The 22,913-nt window shown below is 43.6% G+C and overlaps 1 protein-coding gene across 4 annotated transcripts in view; it reads left to right on the top strand.

Annotated features, from left to right (window-relative positions):
• The window catches only part of LOC308303301 (voltage-gated potassium channel KCNC1-like), a gene marked incomplete at both ends in the record, with an annotated part of 104,369 nt that overhangs the window by 3,223 nt on the left and 78,233 nt on the right, over positions 1–22,913 (top strand). The gene's annotated exons all lie outside the window — the stretch shown is intronic.

Genomic DNA, 22,913 nt, shown 5'->3' with positions numbered 1-22,913 from the left:
ATTTTTCAAAAAATAGCAGATCTACAAGCCGAGTGCCGCGCTGTGAGCTTGTACATCTGCTTTTTATCAATAGTTAAAGCATAAAATAGCGCGTTATGAATGCGTTTCCCGGCTTACACGGCTTAATACATATACGCTTCCAAAAGCAGCACCGGTGGCTGCGTCTCTCGCATCCAAATGCCTTCATTAGGTCGTATTTGTCTGTTTATGATGCGCATAAGCATGCCGTATTTCACGTGGTGGTCTTTATTTATTGAAGCGCTTTCACAGAGGAGGACGGGCTCAGGAGACCCCGAGGCCCCTGTGTTGAAGTACATGCCTCCTTCCTCCGTTTGCCCTTGATAGCGATACGGCCCCTCTGACGGGCTGTCTTTCTTTTTATTGTCAAGTCTCCTCCTGTCCCAGGCACGTCCCCGAACATTTCGTCACTGTCGGCCGGAAACCTCAACGCCAAGGTATGGCAACATGACTGGTGTCATGCACGCGCACTCGCGCAGTCATGTTGCCATACCTTAGCAACAGGCATGATGATGATGATGATGATGATGATGATTATCAGGGAGCGTTTCGCTGTTACTACGTGTCATCTGTTCGACACCCAACTCTAACCATTGACCTAAACCTAACCTCCGTGGGGTGAGTCGCTAACCCTCCCGACGCTCCTTAGTCGAAATGACGGTCGTTCGAAAGAGCGAGATTCCCCCCGATTATCAGTGGATAGTAGGGGTGTAACAATATAGTAACTGAATCGAAAAATCGATTTTAATTTGCAATGATCTACTATATCGTTTGCAAAAGCAAAATATCGTACCGTTTTGGCTTTGTATCGTATCGTTTTAAAACGTGGTAATCGGTATCGAATCGTTTTGCAATGCAATAATTGATTGTATGGAAACTAAGTATTTGTGCCTTGTATTTGGCAATTTTAAGAGGGATAATGAAAAAGAGGGGTCCAATTACCTTTCCATTCCGTATAGCTACTCTTGGTCTATCGATAAATGTGTGTAATCTCTGTGTTCATGTCAAGGTGGGTTTGTCCATGCCTCCTTCCCCCGTTCGCCCTTGATAGCGATACGGCCCTGTGACGGGCTGTCTTTCTTTTTATTGTCAGTCTCCTCACTGTCCCAGTCACACCCCCGAAACGTCTCTTCTCGGCCGAGGCTTTTGTCGAAACATTTTCCTCGCGCAAACAGCTGAACCCCTTGCCTCCTTGTTGCGGATGAGTTGTTGATGAGTAACAAGTAGATCATAGTCCATAGCTGATCTCTGTTTAGTGCATGTTAAACGGAAAACGTACGTTTCGTCGCTGTCGGCGAGAAACCTTGTATCTCCAAGTTTCACATTTGTACATTTTTCTGCAAAGTAAAGCCCTGCTTTGTCGTACAAGCCCGTCGCACAAAAGTAGTGAAAACAGCCGATCTGCAAGCACACAACGCCTCGCGGCGCGAGGCGTTGTGTGCTTGCAGATCGGCTGTTTTCACTTGTTTAAATCATTTTTAAAATGAAAAATGCCAAACTATACGGTTATGAAAATACAAGGTTTTCACCCGACAACGGCGATTTAATGCAGGCTTTTTTGGTGAAGACATAAGGGCAATGGCTTCTTTTTGTATTCTGGCTGGGTGTTTGTTAACAGTTCTTTCCCCTCTGCATAGGGTTGTGTGGTAATCTACAGACACTGTGAAAGAACACACACTGCTTTGTCTTAGGCCAACCTGCAGTGGCCATATTCACATGCCGTCACGCTCAAGAAAGAGGCAAACAGAGATATTGTATGTTTGTGTTGCAATTGTTGCATGCTCAGCAACAACGCGCGCTGTGAACACGCAGCGTGCGTGCGTCCAGTTACATCATAGGTATGGCAACACGGGCCGCGAAACGCACGCTCTGTTGCTCTCTTTTGGCACTCAGACACATAGTCGCTCATTGGTGATTGGCATGCATGTACGAGCCCGCATAGGGGCGTCACAAGGGAGGTGGTTAAAAGTGGGACTGCGATACTAGGGCCCAAGGTGGAGGGGCCTTAACTACTTTATACTTATACTTATAGTTATTGAAAGATTTCTGAAAAGTCGTGAAAAGTCCCTGGTACTAAATATTTTGAGATGGGGGGTCCGTGACGAACTACATATCATTTTGGGGGTCCTTCACGTGAAAATGTTTGAGCACCACTGACATAGAAACATAGGTTTTTCAAAAAACCTTAGAAGGATTTGAGACATTCCAAGACCTTGCACACATTTTCACGATTTAAAAAAAATAGTAGATCTACAAGCTCGCAGCGCGGCACCGAGTCGGTGCCACGATGTGAGCTTGTAGATCTGCTATTTTTCAATAGTTAAAGCACAACTTGATGTGAGTGAATCCTTGCACCCAGGGCCCAGAATTTGGTGCGACACCACCTGTCTCAGACACATATTCGCTCGTGGTGACGGGCATGCACGCACGCACCAGGCCACATGCCGGGCCGGTGGCCTTCCCCCAGAGGAACAGAAGGAGTGTCAAGCCGTGATGGACAGACAGGCAGTCTGGATCAGGCTACTTGATCCGTTCCCATGATCTCTCCGGACGCAGGATCAGGTGGCAGGATGTCCCGAGTGTCATCCTCATCAGAACTCGATGAGATCAATTAACAAAAGCCCAGATTCCAGCCAGTGGCATCCGTTCAGCAAAAAGCTAAGGTATGGCAACACGACTGGTGTCATGCACGCGCGCCTTCGCGTGTGTGCATGACACCTGTCATGTTGCCATACCTTATAGCAAGCAACAGGCATGATGATGATGATGATGATGATGATGATGATGATGATGATTACTATCAGTGGATAGTAGGGGTGTAACAATATAGTAACTGAATCGAAACATCGATTTTAATTTGCAGTGATCTACTATGTCGTTTGCAAAAGCAAAATATCGTACCGCTTTGACTTTGTATCGCATCGTTTTAAAATGTGGTAATCGGTATCGAATCGTTTTGCAATGCAAATAATTGATTGTATGGAAACTAAGTATTTGTGCCTTGTATTTGGCAATTTTAGAAGGAAAATGAAGAAGAGGGGTCTAATTACCTTTCCATTCCATATGTCTACTCTTGGGCTATCGATGAATGTGTGTAATCTCTGTGTTCATGTCAAGGTGGGTTTGTCCATGTGTGTTGAAATATAATGTCCAAGTATTTGCTAGATAATCACAGCGTTTACTTCCATAATAATAGATTTCTTACACGTTTTACACAGATTTCATTCCTTTGCTAAATAGTTACTATATCAATTTTAAATCATTGAATTGAATCGTATCGTATCGCCATGAATGAACCAATATCGTCCATGTATCGTATCGTCAACCATGTATCGTGATGCCTATCACGATACATGCTTACACGCTGTTAAAATGTTAAACAGCTGTTTACACGCTGTTAAAATGTATATTGTTACACCCCTAGTGGATAATATTATTTTATTATTTCAAGAAGTACATTTTATTTGTTTTCCCTACCTGGAGCCAAGGTATGGCAGCTGCCACACCTTGCCATACCCAATTGACGCCTCTGATTCCACCTATGGCACAGTGCTCATCGCGAAAGAGGTCTAGGGGCTTCGTTTGACTTGATGGTTTTTGCAGCTTACATCTCCGCTTTTTGGTTTGAACCACATCATAGCTTTCTCAAAATGGACGGCAGGCTGATTCGATAGCCCAACGGGCAAAGATCAGAGCGTCTGCGCAGTGCTTCAAACATGCCTGTTTATTAAGAGAAACCATTTCGTGGACCATTAAGCGTTGGACAGTGAATTGGCTTCTTTGCCTGCACGTTCAGGTGCCGTTCCCATCGGTTGATTGATTGGATACTTTATTGGACAGACATGTAAACAGTGTGAGGTACAGCCATTACATTATAACTAGTCGTGTGTACTGGGGGGTTGTGCACAGTATATGAGGGACTGCATTTAGGAGTCTCAGAAGTAATGTTGGAGAACCCAGACCGGTGCCCGTTGCGCAGAATAGTCACCATTGACGTCCAGTTGTGCAATACCTGTTTGTGATGTAGGTATTGTTTCAGCATGCGGCTGTTACCATGCAGTTTACAGTTACAGTTTAGGCATTTAGCAGACACTTTTAATCCAAAGTGACTTACAATAAGCAGGTAAAACCATGGTAGCGACACTGTTTATTATCAGTGATGTCAGCATGCTGAAAGAATGCGGACATCATCTCCAAATTTGGTCATCGTTTCAGCATGCGGCTGTTACCTTGGTGGATGTCACCAAGCTCATCTCCAAATTTGGGCATTGTTTCAGCATGTTGCTGTTACCATGATTGCGACACTGTGTAGTATCAGTGATGTCAGCATGCTCATCTCCAAATTTGGGCATCGTTATAGCATGCGGCTGTTACCTTGGTGGATGTCACCAAGCTCATCTCCAAATTTGGGCATTGTTTCAGCATGCTGCTGTTACCATGATGGCGACACTGTGTAGTATCAGTGATGTCAGCATGCAGACAGACGGACGGACAGACATTCGGTAAATTGGCAATTTCTTCGACAAATAAAAAGACTAAAATGTGACTAGTGGAGAAGAGATCGAGTCGAACTGAAATACTGAAGTCGCGTTGTGAGCGACGCGTTGTGAGCTTGTTTACAGTGACCACTGTCTCGTGTGCTGTGACTTGGGGGGGGGGGGGGGGGTATGTACAGTAGAGCACGTAGCAGGTAATACTGTAGGTGGGAATCATCGCCATGACTACCGCTCTCGGCAACAACCCAGCTCTATTGGTACAATAGAGCTGGGTACAACCCCCCCCCCCCCCCCCCACGGGGCAGCCCCGCTTCTCCCCCATAGGTGTAAAAAATAATAATAAAAAAACTAAGAAGAAAGCCAACGCCATACAGTACCGTCGCCGAACAGCTCGGTGACCCAGATCGCTCCTTTTTCTTTTTCTTTTCGGTGTGTGTGTGTGTGTGTGTGTGTGTGTGTGTTTTTTTCCTTCTTCCTTTTTACCCCCGCCCCCTCTCTCCGTCTGCCTCTTTCTAAAAGTATCCCGGTCCATCAAGGCGGCGGAACCTTTTTACCGCGGCATGCCTCCTGCCTGCGTGATGTACTCTATATACGGGGGGAAGAGAGAGAGAGTGAGAGAGCGTGTGAGAGAGAGAGAGAGAGAGAGAGAGAGAGAGAGAGGAGGGGGCTGCACGGGAAGAGGGGAGGGAGGGGGGCTAAGGGAGAGTGAGACAGATGGATGAGGCTGGGAGAGAGAGAGAGAGAGAGAGAGAGAGAGAGAGAGAGAGAGAGAGAGAGAGAGAGAGACGAGGCATTGCTATACAAATCGTCGTTGTCGGGTGGAAACCTTGTATGTCCAAAACCGTTTGTTTTATATTTATCATTTAAAAAAAATGATTTAAACTAGTGAAAACAGACGATCTAAAAGCACACAACGCCTCGCGCCGCGAGGCGTTGTGTGCTTGTAGATCAGCTGTTTTCACAGGGCTTTGCTTTGCTTTGCGAAAAAACGTACAGATTTGAAACTTGGAGATACGAGGTTTCCGGCCGACAGCGACGGAATCCAACGAGACAGAGGCGAGAGAGAGTCGGAGATAGAGTGGGAGAGAGGGATGCTGGGGTAAATAAAAGGAGAGAGAGAGAGAAAGAGAGAGAGAGAGAGAGAGAGCCACCTCCGCTAACGATTTAAGGGTTTTGTTTGTGCGTCTGTGACGTAACGCATCGGCAATCAATGTACCGATCGCTGCCGTTATTCGTATTATCGCTCCCCCCACGTGAAGGAAGGGGGCTTCTGTTTTTCTTATCCCCCCCTTATGCACGATAGCGTGGCGCTCGTGGATGTAGCGTAGGGGCGCACGCACACACACACTCACTATGCTGGTGTCTGTGCAGGCTTTTCTGCTGCAGTAGACAAGGGGAGAGGGGGGGGGGGAGCGCTAGAGAGAGAGAGAGAGAGAGAGAGAGAGAGAGAGAGAGAGAGAGAGAGAGAGAGAGAGAGAGACAGAGAGAAAGGGGTGTGTGTGTGTGAGAGAGAGAGTGAGAGAAATACAGGGAATAGGAGAGTGGAAACAACAGAAAAATGGAGAATTAAAGCGTATGGGAGAGAGAGAGAGAGAGAGAGAGAGAGAGTGTGAGAGTGTGTGTGTGTGTGTGTGTGTGTGTGTGTGTGTGTGTGTGTGTGTGTGTGTGTGTGTGTGTGTGTGTGTGTGTGTGTGTGTGTTCTGTGTTGGGGGGGGTGCTGTATTGAGATGAAGGGGTATGACGCGAAAACCTGGCAGCAGTGGGGAGAAAGAGAGAGAGAGAGAGAGAGAGAGAGAGAGAGTGTGTGAGTGTGTGTGTGTGTGTGTGTGTGTGTGTGTGTGTGTGTGTGTGTGTGTATGTGGGGGGGGTGCTGTATTACCAGGCAGCAGGCACGTGCACACATAGACATCAAAGGGGGCTTGAGCCCCTGCCCTTTTTACCTATCTGTAAAAAGTGCCCTCTCCAGACCATGAACGCAGTTTTTACTATGGTGAAAGAAACGCAAATGCCCCCTCTTTCCATGCCATACCTGAAGGCGGGCGTTCAAAGAGAATTGCCTCGTCCAAACTCTCCTGAACTTGAACGCGGCGTCTTATGTCGAAAGAATTGCCCTCTTCTGTGTAGAAATCAAGCATCGAAAAATATCCGACCTCTAATCTCCAGCAGTCACTTGATCAATATGCTTAGTTTAGTGTGGTATCAGGCAACCGAAAATAGCAGACCTCCAAGCCCACAACGCGTCGCGCTGCGACGCGTTGTGAGCTTGGAGGTCTGCTATTTTCGATAATTTTCACCGAGAGTGCCCTTTTTAGAAATGTCAGCCCCCGCCTCTCTAACATTCTCTGCACGTCCCTGCCAGGCAGCAGTGGGGAGAGAGAGAGTTAGAGAGAGAGAGAGACATTGGATGATGGGGGTGGGGGACCCTCGTCTTGGGATCTTGGCTCAGCTATGAAAGGCTCCTCCAGCAGCAGCCATCCAATCTCACTTCCGTGTGCCTCCATCCATGCCTGCAGTGCCTATTGATTGATATTCCATTGATTATCTTCCCTTTTTGTCTTTGTTTTACGACGCGCCTCTGCAAGAGAGGCTAGCCGTCTGTGACAGGGTGTGTGTGTGTGTGTGTGTGTGTGTGTGTGTGTGTGCACGCTGTGCACGTGTGTGCGTGTGAGTGTGTGATTGTCAAGAAACAATCTCACAAAGCGATGGAGCGATCGCAAGTACATGTTTTTATATCGTCGTTGTCGGGTGGAAACCTTGTATGTCCAAAACCGTTGGTTTTGTATATATCATTTTAAAAATGATTTTAAACGAGTGAAAACAGCCGATCTACAAGCACACAACGCCTCGCGGTGTCGAGGCGTTGAGTGCTTGTAGATCGGCTGTTTTCACTACTTTTGTGCGACGGCCTCTGTGTGATGAAGCAGACATTTACTTTGTGAAAAAAATGTACAAATTTGAAACTTGGAGATACGAGGTTTCTGGCCCGACAGTGACGATATATTAAACATGGTTTGATTTTTTAAAATGTTAAGCCATTCTTTTTCCCTGCTCTCTTCTTTACCCTTTAAGGGGAAGATATGGGGGAGGATCTGACCAGCTCGGTTGTACGATAACATTACCACCAACCCTAGACTTGGGTTGGATTCACCCTGTGCGCGCGCCTCTGTTTTGAAATCTGACTCGGTACAGTGCACGTTCTAATTTCCTGATTGATTGCCCCGAGGACGACTGTTTTTCGCGCTTTGCAATTTTGCCTAAGCGGCGAATGGAGACCCGGGCGGTCGCCCGGAGCGTGTAAAGCTGTCACACGAGTCGTCACGCGCGTGACATATTCCGATCACATCTGGCCAGTTAGCAGCGCGGTAAGGCTACCTTGCGTAGTCTTGAACAGAGCGTTGTTGATTTCGTCGGCTAACGTGAAAAAGATGTCCGCCGACTGCCTTTTTTCACAGACGAAAACGGAATAAAAACGAAATACAAACTACGCTACGATGACTAATATCTAGCCGATCTACAGATCGGCTATTTTCAACCCAATTTGCAACCCCAGTGTAAAATCAGCCATTACTACGCCATCAAGGCCCACCAAAATACGTTTTTTGTCGTCAAAATCAACTGTAAATTTAGCCGACTAAATTCTTATGGAATTTGAAACAGCAGGTTATCTTCAAGCCCCATTTCAAGAGCTATTTCAAAGAATAGTGAACAAACATTGAAAAATTAGTTATAGCCTAAATATCTTTTCAACTATAACAACATGCCCAAACCAGGGACGACACATTGAACGTGGCTAAAGCGTTAAGCAAGGTTGAAATGAGAATTCGGAACGTAGAGTAGTGTGATCTAAGGTCTTCAATCACAGACCACAGACAAGGGAAGTTAAAATAATCAACCGATTAAATTGTTCATTTGTACCGATGTCTGGATATAGAAATGTATAAAGTAACACTTTTAACATCCGCTCCCGACCGGATCAAAGCCAGAAAAGTGAAGTGGTCCCAGACTACCCCACAATTAGCGTGCTTCTATGGTAAGCTCTGAATCAATATGTATTATCCTTGTATTCATCTACATCTGGTGTTGCTTAATGTAGTTTAAAACTCAACTCAACTCAACTTTATCTATATAGCACATTTACATGACAAGTCAACCAAAGTGCTGTACAGGTTAAAACAAAAAGCAACATTGCAGTAGCATACAAGACAATAGCATACAGTAGAAAGATTATAATCACGTCCATGTTATGCCATGTTATGCACATCAATGTTAATTTTGTTGACTAAAACTCACGTCGCGACAACCACACTGGTTGTCATGAGACTGACACAATATGTCCATGCGGTATATTTAGTCGACTAAAATCTTAGGACACTTAGTCGACTAAAACTAAAAAAAAAAAAAAAATGACTAAAATATGACTAAAACAAAATGGAATTCTATTCAAAAGAAGAATTCGCGGTCAAAATCAACACTTCCAGGTAAGTTAAACTGCAAAGGAAAGAAAACGTCCGCCACGCAACTCGTGGCTCCGTTTTGTTTATTCGGAGCTACAAGCTGCTTTCTCTTTTTATCCGCTGTTGCTTAACCCATTTAGGCCTAAAATTATTGAACGCTTTAACCGGTGAAAAATAGCAGATATACAAGCTCACAGCGCGGCACCGAGTGCCGCGCTGCGAGCTTGTAGATCTGCTATTTTTGAAAAAGTCGTGAAAATGTGCGCAAATCTTTGAATATGTATTTTCAAAGCGAACGATTGTAACTCAAATTTTGCTTCTGGGTGGTCCCTGGAACTAGATATTTTCAGATGGGGGTCCGTGGCCAAATAAATATCATTTTGGGCGTCCTTCATATGAAAAGGCTTGAGAACCACTGACATAGTAGTCTCTCAAGAACAGACTAACTGAGCTCCATTTAAGTGAAAGGGACCTTTTCTTTGATGATGGCTGGCCAGATTGCTGGCCAGATTGCTGACATAGAAACATAGATTTTTCAAAAAAACCTTAGAAGGATTCAAAAGACACTTATAGAATCGGGTCAAAATTCTAATTTTCACGATTTTTCAAAAAATAGCAGATCTACAAGCTCGCAGCGCGGCACCGAGTGCTGTTTTTCAATAGTTAAAGCATAAAATAATGATACACAATAATGTGTACCCGTTCTGAATGGGTTTAATGTAGGTCCCACACGGTGTCACAGGTGGTGTCTTTTTTGGCCACTCTTGCATCCAGAGAGCATTATAAACTGCGCCTGTCAGCATATCTCCCGACATAGTACCATTTGTAGCTCTCAGCGTGTACAACGTGTCCACCCCCGCCCAACCCCGGTCCTCCCTCCCGAATCGGACTATTAATGTGATTCTGTTTGTGTCTTTGGCTTGTCTTTTTTGGGGGGGACGAGCGCGAGCTCGTACCACCAGAACCCCCTCTGAAGGTCAACGCGTTGCGGTTTCGTTTGTTTGTTTGTTCTGTTCAGTCCTGGAAAGCAGCAAGTGATGTCACGGGCACAAATAGGACCGGCTGGGTACAAGGGTTCACTCACATTTTGTGCTTTAGCTGTTGAAAAATAGCCGATATACAAGCTGAAAGCGCGGCACCGAGTGCCTTGTAGAGCCTGTAGATCTGCTATTTTTGAAAAATCGTGAACATTAATGTGCAAGTCTTTGAATATTTCAAATACTTCTAAGGTTTTTTTTAAAAACCCATGTTTCTTTGTCAGTGGTGCTCAAACCTTTTCACGTGAACGACTCCCAAAATTATATATATTTGGCCACGGACCCCCATCTCAAAATATTTAGTTCCACTTCCAGGGACCCTCCAGAAGCAAAAATTGAGTTACAAATGTTCGCTGAAAAAAATACATATATTCAAAGATTTGCACACATTTTCCCGACTTTTCAAAAATAGCAGATCTACAAGCACTCGGTGCCGCGCTGTGAGCTTGTACTGTATATCTGCTATTTTTCAATAGCTAAAATAATTAAGGCCCCTCCACCTTGGGCCCTAGTAACTCAGTCCCACTTTCCCCCCCTTTGTGACGCCCCTGGATATCACGGGCACAAATACGACCGGCTGTTGTACCTGGCGTGCCACAGGACAGGTTGTCTCTGGGTAGGAAAAAAAACAAATCGCTGGACAGAAAATAGTCAGCAGACACATGTGCGTAAGGGTTTCCTTTATCTGTGGTTTAGCCTCTCAGACCCAAAACGTAGAATATTTTGTGGTTGTTGGATACGATTTTGTCCACAATTCCATGCTGTATTGCTATGGTACCATAGGAGAGACAACAGGCAAACGTGGAACAAATAACAATTCTTTTACATTCTCTAATTGTGTAGACTTCTTAATGCAGATGTTTAACTATAATTGAACTCTTGAGAGCGTAAAATGAAAAATATCCATGAATTCAATTCTCCATGGGATGAGGAATCAATCGGGAGGAGAAATAAACAAAAGAAATATCCCTTTAAGGACCCCTGGGAGTCCCTTGGATCCCACTTTGAGAACAAACACCTAAACCCCATTTTTATATTTCAGATATTCGTACCGCTCTACAGGCTTGTAGATCGGTTATTTTTGAGAGATGTCACCTAGTAATGATAAATCTTGACAACAAATAAATGGTAAATCGTCTCTCAGCCTCGACATGAAAACGCTTGAGAACCACTATACAGCATTTCGTCGTTGCCGGGTGGAAACGACATTGTGATAAAAAAAAAGAAGAAAAACGATTTAAAATAGTGAAAACAGCCAATCTACAAGCTCACAACGCCTCGCGTGGCTGTTTTCGCTAGTTCTGTGCGACAGTCTTGTGTGATGAAGCAGGGCTTTGCTTCACAGAAGAAACGTACACATTTGAAACTTGGAGATGCGAGGTTTCGGCCCGACAGTGACGATTTCTGTGGATTTGTGTGACATTGCCAACATTGGGTACAGTGTGTCAGGAGAGCCGTTTGGCTCGGGAGCAGAGGTCTATGCATGGGAGAGACAGAAGGGTATTTTGGGAACGGACGAAGGTTAGTTCATGGAAAAACAAAGAGATGGTTGAGGAGAATATGCAGAGGATACCTGTTTTAGACGGCTCTCGCGTTTCATGTAAGATCAAGACGTACTGTCCTCCTCTCAAACGCAACGTAACCATCGGGATCTCGTTTTTTTGTTCTCCCAGTGGTGGAAATAGTACTCAAATGTTTCACTTAAGTAAACTTGTAGATCGGTCAATGCTGCCTTGTAGAAATACCCTGTTACAAGTCTGGAATTAAAAATGTATTTGAGTAAAAGTATGAAAGTATTGGCATCAAAATGTACTTAAAAGTACGCAAAGTAGAATGTACTCACTATGTAGAATGTCCCATTTCAAGTATTCAAGAATATTTTGAAAATAGCAGATCTACAAGTGCATCTATAGCGATACATTGTTAGCTTGTAGATCAGCTATTTTCAAATGGCCGAAATGTATATAAGTGGTTATAATGTATGTTTTGTGATAATGATCAAAATCTAAAAAGTAACTAGTAACTAAAATTTTCAAATAGGCTAAATGTAGTGGAGTAAAACGAGATGTAGTGGAATAGAAGTAAAAACACTGGACATTGAAAATACTTAAATAAAGTACAAATACCTCAAAATCGTACTTAAGTACAGTACGCATGCTGTGCTCTCAGTGACGGGCACAGCTGACATCGTCAAAGATCCACAGATGCGATCTTTCTCACATTAACCCACTTGAACCGCACCGTCCACATTCTGTCCCCCCCCCCCCCCCCCCCCACCGGAATGTTAGCCTCAAATGGCAGATCTGCAAGCTCACAGCACGTTCCAGCGCCAACTCAGGTCCAGTTTACTAAGTCTAGTCATAGCAAGGTCCGTTATCTATTCGGCATTTGAGCCACGGACCACCATTATTTTTCAATAGTTAAAGCACAAAATAACGCGTAATAATGCGTTCCCAGCATGAATGGGTTAAACCCCCTCCCCCTATGAAGAACATTCATGGGGGGCCCTCAGTGAATCCCTGTACCCGGGGCCCAGAATTTGGTGTGACACCAGGGGCATAGTTCCGCCGATTTAAAATGATACGGAACTAAAACTTCCTATGATTGACCGCTTAGTTGTGCTGTTTGAATTGTTCTCCATTGGACCCCATTCATTTTCCCCTTTCGTTTTCTAACCTTAATTAACATTTTCATACGTACTTTATGGTTCCTATCGCTAGTTAAACATTGCCTTTCAATCACGATGATATGCGTTTTGTGAAAATAAGGTCCCATTTATGTTCAAATTGATGATAAAGTTGCGGGGGGCGTGGACAACTAAACTGATACCAGCCGGCCGTGTTCTTCTTCGTGTGCTGTATTTCGGGAGGCTCCGACCACATTCTCCCATGTATCCCCTGCGGTTGCACGTGACCGTTGGCAGCCAATAGCATCCTCTGGTGCTTTTACAATCTACGATGGCGACACCCATGCCAAGGACCCAGAATGCGTCATTTGCGCTGCATAGAAACCAATGGCTTCGCTTTGTCCATATATTTTACAGTCTATGTGTGACGCCCCTGTCCACTGTCCACAAAACACGGTCGCCTTTTCCTGTGTCCGCCACACAGGAAAAGGCAAGTTGGCTAATCATTTGTAACGCCCTTTTCCCAGGAGTCCCTCTCCTGACAAAAGGCGCTCGGACCGTCGTAAACTCGTTGGGCACTTAAAAGAGTGTCTCCTCCTACATCTCTGCAAAGGGCTCATCTCTGCAGAGGGTGGTGCGGGGGTGGGGATGGGGGTCTAACCGGACAGGCCCCTGACAAAGGCACCCCGGCAGAAGTGGCAGATGGCCTATTTTCAGACCCGCGTTCTCCCCAAGTGTCGTTTACGCGCCGTCCTACCGTAAAACGCCCCAGTGTTCATTTCACTCCGTGGGGCGTGAGAGATTGTGTGTTTTTTTTTTACTGCCCTCGGCGTTGAATGAACATTGAGGGGTTTGCCTATGTGTGTGTGTGTATGGTCACACAAGCACACATTCTCCTCCTCTCCTTAGTGACGAGGGGATTCGTTTACCGTCAAACAGATGAGATGAACCCATTTAGGCCTAGAATTATTGAATGCTTTAACCAGTGAAAAATAGCAGATATACAAGCTCACAGCGCGGCACCGAGTGCTGTGCTGCGGGATTGTAAATCTGCTATTTTTGAAAAAGTCGTGAAAATGTGTGCAAATCTTTGAATATATGTATTTTTAAAGCGAACGTTTGTAACTCAAACTTTGCTTCTGGGTGGTCCCTGGAACTAGATATTTTGAGATGGGGGTCTGTGGCCAAATAAATATCATTTTGGGGGTCCTTCACATGAAAATGTTTTAGAACCACTGACATAGTAGTCTCTCAAGAACAGACTAACTGAGCTCCAGTTAAGTGAGAAGGACCTTTTCTTTGACGATGGCTGGCCAGATTGCTGACATAGAAACAGGTTTTTCAAAAAATCTTAGAAGGATTCAAAAGACACTTACAGAATCGGGTCAAAATTCAAATTTTCAAGATTTTTCAAAAATAGCAGATCTACAAGCTCGCAGCGCGGCACTCGGTGCCGCGCTGTGAGCTTGTATATCTGCTATTTTTCAATAGTTAAAGCATAAAATAATGATACACAATAATGTGTACCCGTTCTAAATGGGGGCCCACCTCTCCTTCTCTCTTTTTTTTGGGCTATTTTCAGAGTCAACCCCTATGGGGAGGAGGAACACTGTGAAATAGGCCCTCGTTTGGAGGCGAAGTTTGAATGAAAACTATTCCGAAACAGGGATGGGGTAGTATCCCAAATTGGGGACTGCCCATAAGTCCGAAGGTTCATTAGTCCGAATTTAGTTAGGGTTACTGAGGTTAAGGTTAGGGTTAGAGTTGGAGTTAGGCATAGTATTCTTAAAGGTGATACACCATGCATTTAAAAAGTATTTATGTCATATTGTTTATGTCCCAAAAACGTTTTTCAAAAGGTTTGAGGCTAAATTACCACTCCTGAATAGAGAGCCTCTCTCATTTTTGAATGGCTCTCAGAGCATTTCAGCTGCAGTACCACCTTTGGCCTTTTTTGAAAAAAGATGACGTCACAATCGGCAGCAAATCTGGATAGCCTGTTTTGAGAACCCGTGGGATACTTTTAACCTTCGCCTTCTCAAAACCAGAGAAAGACACAACGGTCAGAAATGGGACTTTGTGAGGATAGAAGGTGCTAGTGGGACCCCAAAAAAAGGTTTTAAAATAGGAAAAGTGAAATTTCACGGTGTATCACCTTTAACAAATTCGGACTAATGAACCTTCGGACTAATGAACCTTCGGACCAATGCCATGGCACCTCCGAAATCTTCATTGTGAAAATTGGGAGTTCAACCGTGCACACTTAGCCATTGCAAAAGGCCAAAATACTTTGTTGTGTCGTCGAATTGCGGAAATAGCCGGTCTACCAGCTGAGCTTGCGGATCAGCTGTTTTCCGCCAAATGCTTGCCTATTTTCATCAACCGTGTGCTGACACGGCAAGAATGTGGTTAAGCAACACTGTCTATAAGTAGACAAGTCAGAAGTGACTTGTACTGTATATAGACGACACTGTGGCTTCACAGGGTGAGCTCATGAAGGACGATAAGAGACATTTTCACAACTTTTAAAGACGGCACTCGGTGCGGCGCTGTGAGCTTGTATATCTGCTATTTTTCATTAGCTAAAGTATAAAATAGTTAAGGCCCCTCCACCTTGGGCCCTAGCAACTCACTCCCCCCCCCCCCCCCCCCCCCCCCCCCCCCCTTATGACGCCCCTGTTTGGGGAAATCCATCGCGCTCTGTTTCAGGTTTCCCTGACGCGGGATTTTCTTTTGTTTGGCCGTCGTTCGTGTTGTGTTCGTATCCCTGGAAATGTTTGTTTGCTGTAATGTGACCGCCGTCTGTTTTTATATTTTTATGGGATGTCCATGCATTACGGTGCAGAAGACACGGCCGTTTGTATTGACCTATACAGCGATTCCTTTGAAGACAAAACTAAAAATTGAGTCAACGGTGGTCAGAATCGCTTGCCCGTACCCTTCTTCACCTGCTATGGGAAGTGTTGCATTACAAACGGGAGCAATTCACGAGTACCGGGAGCTCCGCCCCCACCTCTCCGCCGAGACCTCCGACAAGAATCACAGCCGCACCATTCACTTGAATGGATATACAGCGGATTTTACACATTAAATATGAGTAACTGAGTTACTAGGGCCCAAGGTGGAGGGGCCTTAATTATTTTATACTTTAGCTATTGAAAAATAGCAGATATACAAGTTCATGAGCTCTGCGAGCTTGTAGATCTGCTATTTTTGAAAATGTGTGAAAATGTGTGCAAATCTTTGAATTTACGGTATGTACTTTTTAAGCGAACATTTGTAACTAAACTTTTGCTTCTGGGGGGTCCCTGGAACTAAATCCTTTGAGATGGGGGTCTGTGGCCAAATACATATCATTTTGGGAGTCCTTCACATGAAAAGGTTTAAGCACCACTGACATAGAAACTTAGGTTTAAAAAAAAAAAAACTATTCAGACTCCGCACAGTTTTTAATGATTTTTCTAAAATAGCAGATCTACAAGCTCGCAGCGTGGCACTCGGTGCTGCGCTGTGAGCTTGTAGATCTGCTATTTTTCAATAGTTAAAGCACAAAATGTGAGTGATTCCTTGTACCAAGGGCCCAGAATTTGGTGCGACACCCCTGCACGAATTGATCACTGCCTCTGCTGCTAAGCAGGCTTCCTGTATCCCATCCCAATGCCTTCGTCCGTCCGTCTCTCTCTCTCTCTCTCTCCTTCACTCCCTTTCGTCTATCCTCCTCTAAGTCCTCTTCGTCCGTCTCTCCATTTGACCCTCCTCGTTAATGTGCTGAGTCAGCGCCTGGTGCCGCTGTGCAGGTCCGGTCAATTAGTTAGAACCATGTGGTCACCCCTGTTACTGGTATACCTTCCCCTCAGTGGCGGAACAAAGTACTTGCATTTGTTACTTATAAGTGAAAGTGTCAACACTGCAATGTAGAAATATAATACTCTGTTACAAGTAAAAGTCCGGAGTTTAAAATCTGTACAAAAAGTAGAAAGTGCTCATTATGCAGAATGTCTTTTCATTCTTTTCAAGTCTTCAAATATGTCAAAATCTTTTGAAAAAAGCCATTTGAAAATAGCCGATCTACTATGGACCAGGGCCCAAGGTGGAGGGGCCCTAATTATTTTATACTATTGAAAAATAGCAGATATACAAGCCTGGTGCCGCGCTGCGAGCTTGTAGATCTGCTATTTTGGAAAAGTCGTGAAAATGTGTGCAAACCTTTGAATATACGTATTTTTTTAAGCAAATATTTTGTAACCAAATTTTGCCTCTGGGGGGGTCCCTGGAAATACATATTTTGATATGGGGGTCCGTGGCCAAATACATATCATTTTGGGGGTCCTTCACATGAAAAGGTTTGAGCACCACTGACATAGAAACATAGGTTTTTCAAAAAAACCTTAGAAGGATTTGAAATATTCAAAGACTTGCACATTAATGTTCACGATTTTTCAAAAATAGCAGATCTACAGTCTCTACAAGGCACTCGGTGCCGCGTTGTGAGCTTGTATATCTGCTATTTTTCAATAGTTAAAGTTGTTATAGACAATTTTCTGCTGACATAAGCATGAAACAGGCAATTGCTTATTTTAATTTTCAATTTTTATTTTATTATATTCAGACGGCTAACCATGCTCCCTAAAGAAATGTTGTCTCTGTGACACTTCCTGGGGCCACAATCTGCCTCCAAAACTATTTGTGAGAAGTTCTGTCATTGGTCTGCTTATTTGGCAGGCCTGCCAAATAAGCAGACCAATCAGGACCGGCTCTTGTTCTTGTTCGGATTGGTTGACCTGTCTGTCAATCCTTTTAGCCCCGGTCGGCTGGTTCATGCATCAGGTAAAATAATAGTTTTGGAGGCAGACTGCGGCTCCTAGAAGCGCCACAGAGACTAGATTTTTTTAGGGAGCATTGTTAGCCGCCTGAATATAATTAAAAAAAAAAATAAAATAAAAAATAAGCAATTGCCTGTTTCCTGCTTATGTCACAGAAAACTGCTTATAGCAACGATAGTTAAAGCACAAAATGTGAGTGGATCCTTGCATACATATAACCCCGCACAATCCTTATTCCGTCGTATAGTATGTGCACACACGGCTCTACACAATCTCCCACCTTAGGGCTGTGCGAGTCTTCGCTTTGCACCAAAAAACGGCCTGAGTCCTGAATAAATCACGAGCACTTTCGGCCGCAAATGCACCGTAAATAAACAAAGACTCGACCTCCTCCCGGCATAGAAATATCGCACTTAGACGCGGTATGCCTTACACTCTTTAACCCATCCAGAACGGGTACACATTATTGTGTATCATTATTTTATGCTTTAACCATTGAAAAATAGCAGATATACAAGCTCACAGCGCGGCACCGAGTGCTGCGCTGCGAGCTTGTAGATCTGCTATTTTTGAAAATTCGAATTTTGACCCGATTCTATAAGTGTCTTTTGAATCCCTCTAAGGTTTTTTTGAAAAACCTATGCTTCTATGTCAGCAATCTGGCCAGCCATCGTCAAAGAAAAGGTCCTTTTCACTTAAATGGAGCTCAGTTAGTCTGTTCAAGTGGTGCTCAAACCTTTTCATGTGAAGGACCCTCAAAATTATATTTATTTGGTCACGGACCCCCATCTCAAAATATTTAGTTCCAGGGACCCCCCAGAAGCAAAATTTGAGTTACAAACGTTCGCTTTGGAAATACATATATTCAAATATTTGCACACATTTTCACATCTTTTTCCAAAAATAGCAGATCTACAAGCTCGCAGCGTGGCACTCGGTGCCGCGCTGTGAGCTTGTATATCTGCTGTTTTTCACTGGTTAAAGCGTTCAATAATTCTAGGCCTAAATGGGTTTAAGACACGTGTGAGTGAATATAAATCCCTCAACGCTGCATTCACGCGGACACGTTGGCCTTTACTCTGTATTTGTCGCCGCCCATAAAGCATTCTGCTGGGCACTTAACAGAATGCCCGTAAATCACTACATATGACTCACCTCCACGCGTGTACAGTAACCAGTGGTGTAAAGTAACTGAGTAGATGTACTTAAGTACAATTTTGAGCTATGCGTACTTTACTTTAGTATTTCCAATTTCTAATACTTCAACCCCACTACATCTCAGATCCAAATATTGTACTTTTATTTGAAAACTTTAGTTACTACTTTGCAGATATAAATTATAATATTATAAAACTTACATAAACCACTTTAGCCCTATTTTATACCTTGGCTAACATTTTGTACTTTTACTTTAGGTACATTTTGAGGCCAATACTTTTGTACTTTTACTCAAGTACATTTTAAATTCCGGAGTACATTGCAGTTTTGATACTTTTAAGTAAAAAATGTTTTTGTACTTTTTCCACCAATGACAGTAACCAGTGGTGGGAAAAGTACTTGAATGTTTTACTTAAAGGGGTACTGTCACCTAAAGGGTTTCAATGGGAAGGGGGTGGTTTCATGCCATTAGAGGTCGAGGATGTCTGAAAAAATATATATAATCTGCAGACGATTTTTTCTGCAAAAATGTGTTCCAGCGGTGGCCTCGATGGCGTCGCAACGCCTGATTTTACACTCGGTTGCATGCTGAAAATAGCCGATCTACAAGCTCACAACGCGGAACATAAATGACTTGTCTTTTAGTTCTACTGGATCTCTTCTCCACTAGTCCCTCCCTAACATTTTAGTCTAGTTTTTATGTGTTGACGAAATTGTCAATATATTTAGTCTCGGTTTTAGTCATCATAGCTTAGTTTTTATTTTTATTTTCATACACTACAGTTTTAGGCAACAAAATCAATGCTGCTGTAACGCAAATGGCAAAGAATGAACGGACAGATAGCGATCAAAACCTTAGCGAATCAGCCATCCACGTGGATCGAACGCGCACATAACTAACTCTGGAGAAGCTTTGGCAAATAAAATGTAGATCTACTTGAATCCATAAAGCCAATCATCATGTCATCTGCGTGATGGTATTGTGTTTTTTGCTTTTAATATGTTTGTTTTGCTTGCAAAATATTCATCACTTAAATCGGACCGTTCCGATAAGGGAGTACTCGTGGTAATCGTGCCGTGGGCTCTGATGCATCTGGTTGAAGGGTTGTTGCAAGTCAGTGTTGTTTTGACAGCAAATTTTGTTTTAGTTTTTTAGTTTATGTTTTAGTCATAGTCTTTTGAATAAAATGTCATTTAGTTTTAGTCATAATTTTGTCACCTGAAAAGTATTAGTTTTAGTCATAATTATGTCACCTTAAAAGTATTAGTTTTTGTCATAATTTAGTTAACTGAAAAGTATTAGTTTTAGTCTAATTTTAGTCAACTAAATATCATAAGATTTAGTCAACTGAAATGTATTTTGGCAGGCCTTGATGGCATCGTAATGACTGATTTTACACTTGGTTGTGTGCTGAAAATAGCAGATCTACAAGCTCACAACGCGTCGCACTGCGACGCGTTGTGAGCTTGTACATCTTCTATTTTCAGCACGCAACACCTGAGAGCAACCAAACAAAATTACTCTCTTCTCCACTAGTCCCTCCCTAACGTTAGTTTTAGTCTAGTTTTTATTTTGTTGACAAAATTGTCAATATATTTAGTCTTAGTTTTAGTCATCACAGCTTAGTTTTTATTTAGTTTTCGTCAGTGAAAAAAATGTCGACAAACATTTTTCGTCATAGTTTTAGTTGACAAAATCAACACTGTGTTGCATGCATGGTTGTAGCGTCTTAAACCGCCGAGCAGGATCCCCTGCTCGTTCCCTTGGAAGGATGACATCGGACGGCGCATGTGGTCTCTGCGCCGCCATCTGCTCCGTCGTGATCCTTCCTCCTTTCCAAGTGGCGGGACGGCGTGGAGGTGGGGAGAGGCACGCACATGCCAAAAGGACCGACCAAAGCGTTACGGGGCAATGCAACGCAGCGAACTGTGAGCTGCTCTTTCACTCGTCTCTTTCGGGGAAGGTGTTTTTTTTTTTTAACCCCAGGCCTCTTTAGAACACACTGCATGTGTGTTTGTCGGATCAGGGCAACCAGGAGGAAGGGTAAAAGGGTGTTTTACCGTTTTAACGCCGCTATAAGGCGGGACGCCTGGATAAGCGTTGCGATCATTTCACCCCGTGACTTTCCTCTTCCTTTTAGGCAGGGGTGTAAAGTAACTAAGTAAGGGATAAATACTGGCTCCGCGGGGGTTGTCCATATATAACATCCCTTCGAACTGATAACTCCCCTCGGCTAGCGGTTCGGGGAGTTATCAGTCTATCAGTATATATGGACAACCCCCGCGGAGCCAGTATTTATCCCGCTTATTACCCGGCTACTAAATAAAATTAATAATTTGACTCAAAACTAAAAACAAAACAAAGTATTCCCTTGTTTACAGATGGCTGGAAGTGTTCCACAAGTGTTGCGCTGGGCGTCCCCCTAGCGCGACACGGTCGCCTTGGAAAACAAGGAAGTGCTGATTAGATAGAATCCATTTTCTGTTACTACGTTGTACGTTGTCTATTTCTCGCTTAAAATATTTTTAAAAAACATTCTTGAGAGCAACGTTTAGTTCTAAATGTCGCTGTGTGGTTGTTTACATGGCTGACATGTTGGATACAGCACAAGATTCACGCAGTGCAGCTTGACTGCAGCAGGTGCTCTGAGTCTTTGATTAGGCAGCGGTCTGTTATAGAGTGGAGCGGTCTGTTATCCAGAAATAACAGACCGCAGATTTCAGCAACTGACCAATCAGAATCAAGCATTCAAACAAGCCGGGTAATAAGTACATTTACTAAAGTACTGCTCTTTTAGTACACTTTAGAGTACAGTTTTGAGGTATTTGTACTGTACTATACTTGAGTATTTCCAATTTCCTTTACATTTACTTCTACACTACTACTTCTCGGATCCAAATATTGTACTTTTTACTCCACTGCATGTATTTGAAAACCTTAGTTACTAGTTACTTTGCAGATACAACGGAAGGTCCTTTTCACTTAAATGGAGCTCAGTTAGTCTGTTCTTGAGAGACTACTATGTCAGTGGTGCTCAAACCTTTTCATGTGAAGGACCCCCAAAATGATATTTATTTGGCCACGGACCCCCATCTCAAAATATTTAGTTCCAGGGACCCCCCAGAAGCAAAATTTGAGTTACAAACATTCGCTTTGGAAATACATGTATTCAAATATTTGCACACATTTTCACGACTTTTTCCAAAAATAGCAGATCTACAAGCTCGCAGCGCGGCACTCGGTGCCGCGCTGTGAGCTTGTATATCTGCTGTTTTTCACTGGTTAAAGCATTCAATAATTCTAGGCCTAAATGGGTTTAAGACACGTGTGAGTGAATATAAATCCCTCAACGCTGCATTCACGCGGACACGTTTGTCTCGGATCCAAATATTGTACTTTTTACTCCACTGCATGTATTTGAAAACCTTAGTTACTAGTTACTTTGCAGATACAAACGATTATATTATAAAACATACATTAATCCACTTTAGCCCTATTTTATACCATGGCTATTTGAAAATAGCCGATCTACAAGCTCACAACGCGTCGCATTGCACATTTTGTACACATTTTGTACATTTACTTTTGGTACTTTAAGTACATTTTGATACCAACACTTTTGTATTTTTACGCAAGTACATTTTGAATTCCAGACTTTCACTTGTAACGGAGTGTGTCTATATTGCAGTATTGATACTTTTAGTAAGTACAACATGTGAGTACTTTTTCCACCACTGCTCTTCTTAGGAAGCGGTTTATTTTTGTATTTCGTCCGGTAACAAAGCCTCCCAGTTACATTAAGGACAGTTGGGAGAAACGGAGGGACGGGAGAGGGAGGGAGAGACAGAGAGAGACAAAAGGGGGACGAGAAAAGGGAGGAGGAGTAGAAGGAGGAGAGTGAGGTGGTCAGGCAAGGCATTCTGTCACCCCGGCTAATAGAACAGGAGCATCATTGCCAAACGAGCTTTCAGCCTTTCAGAAGATAGAAGATGGACAGGAGGGGAAGAGGCCTGGACCAGGGGCGTCACAAGGGGAGGGGGGAAGTGGGACTGAGTTACTAGGGCCCAAGGTGGAGGGGGCCTGGAATTTATTTTATACTTTAGCTATTGAAAAATAGCAGATCTACAAGCTCGCAGCGTGGCACTTAGATCTGCTATTTTTGAAAAGGCATGACAATGTGTGCATCTTTGGATATATGTATTTTTTTAAGCGAACATTTGTAACTAAAATGTTGCTTCTGGGGATGGTCCCTGGAACTAAATATTTTGAGATGGGGGTTTCGTGGCCAAATACATATCAT

This window comes from Nannobrachium achirus (genome assembly GCF_963921795.1).
Source record: "Nannobrachium achirus genome assembly, chromosome: 18".
Lineage (NCBI taxonomy): Eukaryota > Metazoa > Chordata > Actinopteri > Myctophiformes > Myctophidae > Nannobrachium > Nannobrachium achirus.
Note: the sequence above shows the minus strand (reverse complement) of the source record. Positions and strands in the feature narration are given on the sequence as shown.